Below are 5,211 nucleotides of genomic sequence, written 5' to 3'. Positions count from 1 at the left end.
AGGCTGCTACACGGCGACACGGGATGAGGATCATCGATCAGTTAACTATCTATACTGCACTTGTTGCAATTGGATCAACTGAAACCTTCGTTCCCCCCCCTTGGAAAACTCTCCAAGCGACCAACCGTGGAGCTCGGCGACGGCAGACGGGCAGAGGGATTCCTACGCCATACGGGATCGAGACTCGGGGTGCGGAAGGATCCTCTCCACGGGCAAGCGCGGCCCCTTGAGCTCCCTTGCTCCTAGTCCTAGGGCATCGTCGTACTGATGAAAGAAGGGGTGAATCGGGGCGGAGAGGAGAGGGCGTACCTGACCGTTGGACGGACGAATCGGAGCGGGGGAGATGCGGCGGCGACGGCTGACGGCGACGACGACGGCGGGCAGGGCAGGGGGAGAAGGATAGGAATGGAGAGGAGCAGGGGAGGGGAAAACCGGTCGGTCTTGGCTGGTGCGCTGGGCTGGGCCTCGACTGTCGTGGTGGGCTTTGGCAAATTTTCTTCAAATCACTTTGAGGCCTCATTTGGTTTCAGGCAATCCCGGGGGGATCCCTGCCTATTCCCCGGGCCAGGAAACCAGGAGCGAATTTATCCCTGGGCGATCCACCAGCGCATTTGGAGGCCCATCAGACCTGGGCAGATCTGCTCTTTCCACGAGTTTTCCCTGGTTGAGGCTTCCACGCCTCATGAGGTCGGGAGGAAACCCTGGAAAATCCTATATGCCGCTCGTTGTGTCAAACTGCCGGCGCTTCGCACACGCGAGCGACCGAGCAGCGACGCAACTTTTCTTCAAATCACTTTGAGGGTGGCCTTCTCTCTCTCAAAAAAAAAAAGGATGCCTTTGCAAAGGTTACCCCAAAAGCTTCTCGTGATAATAAATATCATGAGCCATGAGCCAAAAAAAAAGTTGGTCTTCAAAAAATAAAGTTGTTCTATGGCTAATGGGGAGGCGGATCCGGCAGTGTAAATGGAGGTGGCCGTCGGGAGGGGTGATCGATACGGGCCGTCCATGGTGCCCACTTCAAAGCCCACTTAATTTGCTTCCGTGAACACCCCCATAGATGAACACCAAAAAGATGTGGACTATGTCTGCTAATCCCACGGTGCCCACTTATCCAGCTCAGAGAATCGAAGCCTATTTCAATATTTAAAAAACAAGACATATTATCCAAACTAAAACTTAAATTTAATGGTTCAGAGTTCACCGAAGGTGGTCCATGGGACCAGAGCACAAAGCCTACATATCACTCACTTGACATTATGTTTCCCCTCGCACCGCAACACCTATTTATCTAACCTTTTCTTTTTCCTTCTTCTTTCCTTTATTTAATGTTTTCTGATGCTGTTTTCCTCTTTAATTTATTAACAGAATTAAAATATGTTCATGTAATTTTATAATTTGTGAATTTGAAACATAATTGAGAATTTTAAAAATATATGTGATAATTAAAATAATGTTCACCTACACGAAAAGGTTCACTAATTTTCAATAATATTTTTAGATTTAAAAATGCATACATACTTCATGAAAATGGTTGTTGCTTAAAAATGGTACATGATTTTTCAAAAAATTGATCCAAAACCTTGGATATATTTTGAAATTTAAAAATGTTCCATAATTGTTTTAAAAATCGCGAATTTAAAAAAAAACTTCAAGAATTTTGAGACATGTTCACAAGTTTTAACAAAACATTCATGAATTTAAACAACAAGTTCATTTATCTTTAAGTTGTTTTGGAAATTTTAAAATAACTCATGAATTTTGAAAAAATATAAAAAGTTCATGTTATTTTTAAAATTTAATAGTGTTACTGAATTTAAAAACGCCATTTTTCTGAAAATAACTCATGAATTAATAAATAAAGAAAATGAAAAAAGGAAAAGGGGGAAATAAATATAGAAGGGAAAACCTGTAGAGAAAAACAAAGTAAAAAAAACAATAAGAATGACCAAACCGAAACCTTCCTAAGACATCATCTCGTTAGTTATTACTGCAAAGCTGGAGTGGACATGCACGCGGACGGACGACCACTTCTCGTATATATAAGAGAAGATGGTGGTGTGGTGAAGGGAACAACAAGAGGCAGCGTACTGCATGGACAAAGGGAAGAAGGCCATGCCGCAGATCGCTGAGGTGGCGCAACCAAGGCCCTCCCTCTGCTGATGCCCATCCCTAGACAGGCACACACATTCATTTCGTTTCATTTACAGCAAGGGGAGTTAAGTGGCACGACTTTCTCACGGGCACGTCATTCAATCAGGATTGCTTCTTTCCAAGGCGTTTGCCATCAGATCAATCCGTTTTCATGTAATGTTTCACATGCTTCTTGGACGAGGGAGGCCAAACCGTTAAATGTTGTATATATACAACCAAAACAAAAAGTGTTTTTACATATGAGAATATATATATTTTTTGAACCAACTTTGCCGTTTCTAAACAAGGCCGTTAAATGCCGAGTCAACTCCGGCAGATGGTGATGAATTCAATTAATTTGAGTGAAGCAACCTTTGTAGAATGAAACATGGCCTCGTAACTCATGGCATAGCTCTGTGTTCAAGTCGCCTCGACTCCGCCTCATTGTTCCAAACTCAGGACGGACTTCCTCCACCCACCCTCGGCTATGTGAAACAGCGACAACTATTTGGCAAAATCCTACTGCTTGGTAATTCATTGGAACCACAAGTTATAAATTGCGACCTAATACAACTCACTGAACCGTGGTGTAGTGATCTAGAGAAAAACTCTCAAAAGGATAGGGACACACTTACTAATAGATAGATAGATAGATAGATAGCCATGAAACTAAATGATCACCATGCTAATTAAAGATGCTTATTCTCAACATTAACATCTCTCTTTCTTTACACTTGGTTGCACATACGCAGTGTTGTATCTCCTTCATACGCAGTGTAGTAAGAGGCCAGCCAATAAACTAGGCAAAACTACACCTGTTCAAAATCACAGCGTTGATCATGGAAACTAAAGCACCAGCATCACAAATTCTTTTCTTCGACAGACAATTGACTTCTCCGAGATCAAAACAAACAAGCGAGTCAAAGTGTTTCATCCGGTACTAGAGCTCAAGCCACCGAAGGGTGCGCCGGCCTGGCCACCACCAGGTTCTCCTCCATCTTGGCGCCGAACCCCACCATCGACAACCTGGTGATGCTGTTGCAGGACATGCAGATGGGACATGTTACACATGTAGGCATGTAGATATCAATTGAGGTTGCAAAATTTGAGATGATTAATCATGGCATAGGCATAGGCAGGAAGACAAAACCACAACAAGGGCATGAACACATCACAAAAAGAAAACTATCATCGGCTCAATGGCCGACACACAAAGTCCAGATCGTGTACCAGGTTCTTCTTCATCTTGGCGCTGAACCCCATCATCGATGACCCGGTGCTGCTCATGTAGCCTGCAGGACACAAAATTTGAGATTATTAATCATCACATAGGCATAGGCAGGAAGCCAAAACCACAACCAGGGCATGAACACATCACAGCAAGAAAACTACCATCCGCTAAACAAAGTCTAGATCGTGTACCAGATTCTTCTTCATCTTGGCGCTAAACCCCATCATCAACGACCCGGTGCTGCTCATGTAGCTTGCAGGACACAGAGATGGAACTTGATTAACACATATCTATGCAGATACAGATTCAAGATACACCCCGTGCATGCACAGTTTTGAACTAGGCATTATGGATGGGCGCATGCACCTAGAAAATATACATGATTTGACTTCCCTTCTCTTGGTTGCCATAGAATATGGCACTCGCTAGTTTTGACAATCTATATTATCATATTATAACAGTAATAAAATGAACCAAATTTTCCATGCTCATCCATCAATAACAGGGCCCAATGAGACATCATCCTTCGGCCATACAAGAAAGCACTCACTCTAGTAAGCATGTGAATCGACATGATCGCAAGGACTAGTTTTCGCATGCACATGCAAAGATCAATTGAAATTTATGAAAGCATTAAGCATCATTCAGTTGGACAACCGGGCTGAAGTTTTCTTGACATACTAGCACTGGAAACTGTCAACTAAATATATATCTCAAACAGTAGAGGAATGATTCTGGAATAGAGAAGACTGAAAACGCACAACATGGAGGAGGGCGAGTGAGACGGAAGGGGACTCACCATTAGGCGCCTTTTTTAGTTGAAGTAGGCCTCACACTGGCGCACTCCCGGGTGATTGTCTCCTCGGCGCACCTACATCAGGAAATCAATACACTTTGAGAATGAGATATGCAACTATATGGATTAGTGCGCTTCTAAAGCCTGCATCAACTTCATGACCAACACAAATGGTATGACCAATACAGAAGACAATGGCCTGAATTAGAGCAATGGTTTAATAAAGATCACTACTTACTACTCCAATGCTTCCATCCTACCAAGGAAACATGTTTGACAACACACCAAGCAAGCTATCATTTGTCGGCTATTATTCACAATTCTGAAAAGAACTAACTGATCAACCAATGGCTCCATCCATCATCATGGTCTCAGGCTTCACGACCACAATGTTCGTCCTTCAGTAACACCACAAGCTAAGAAGAACCAGCCAACAGCACTTTCTTGAACACAAAATGAGCCAAGGTAACAAAACAAGAAGCCATACATCAAACTTCCATGTTTCTGCAGGTCCAAGCCCCTACCTGGGCAAAGAGAGAGAAAACAAGTTTATTATATCAGCCCATCCAAAACTTCCCTATGTCACAGTAAAGAAAACAATGAGAGTTCTGTCTTCACTCCCAAAGCCAGCCACACTTGTTGTTTACTACAAGCAGGAGAGCGCCTAGTCCAAAAGAAACCGCACAAACACTGCCTTTCAAGTGCCTTTTCTTCATCTGGTTAGCACTGCAGCACCATTTCTGGGACAGTTGACCAGCTTAAATGCCTGCAGCTGCCCAAACACGCCGAGACGGTGAACACTGCTCTTGGTTGAGGTAACTGGCAAATCATTTTAAGATGGACAGCTTGCCGCTCCAGATGAATTTGGTGGATGTCTTGGTGAAAATCAATGCCAAAAGATTGTCGGGAAGTCCTGGACTTGATAGTGATTCTACAAATTTCGTCCATTTGGAGAGAGGCACAACTAGGTGTTCTAGGGAGAGAGCCAGGAGCTTCAGACGATGGTCAACAACATCAACGCATAGGTGGAGCGACGGTTCATGCCTGCCATTTT

The sequence above is a fragment of the Triticum dicoccoides genome, chromosome 1B (assembly GCF_002162155.2).
Source record: "Triticum dicoccoides isolate Atlit2015 ecotype Zavitan chromosome 1B, WEW_v2.0, whole genome shotgun sequence".
NCBI lineage: Eukaryota > Viridiplantae > Streptophyta > Magnoliopsida > Poales > Poaceae > Triticum > Triticum dicoccoides.
This window is presented reverse-complemented; position numbering follows the sequence as displayed.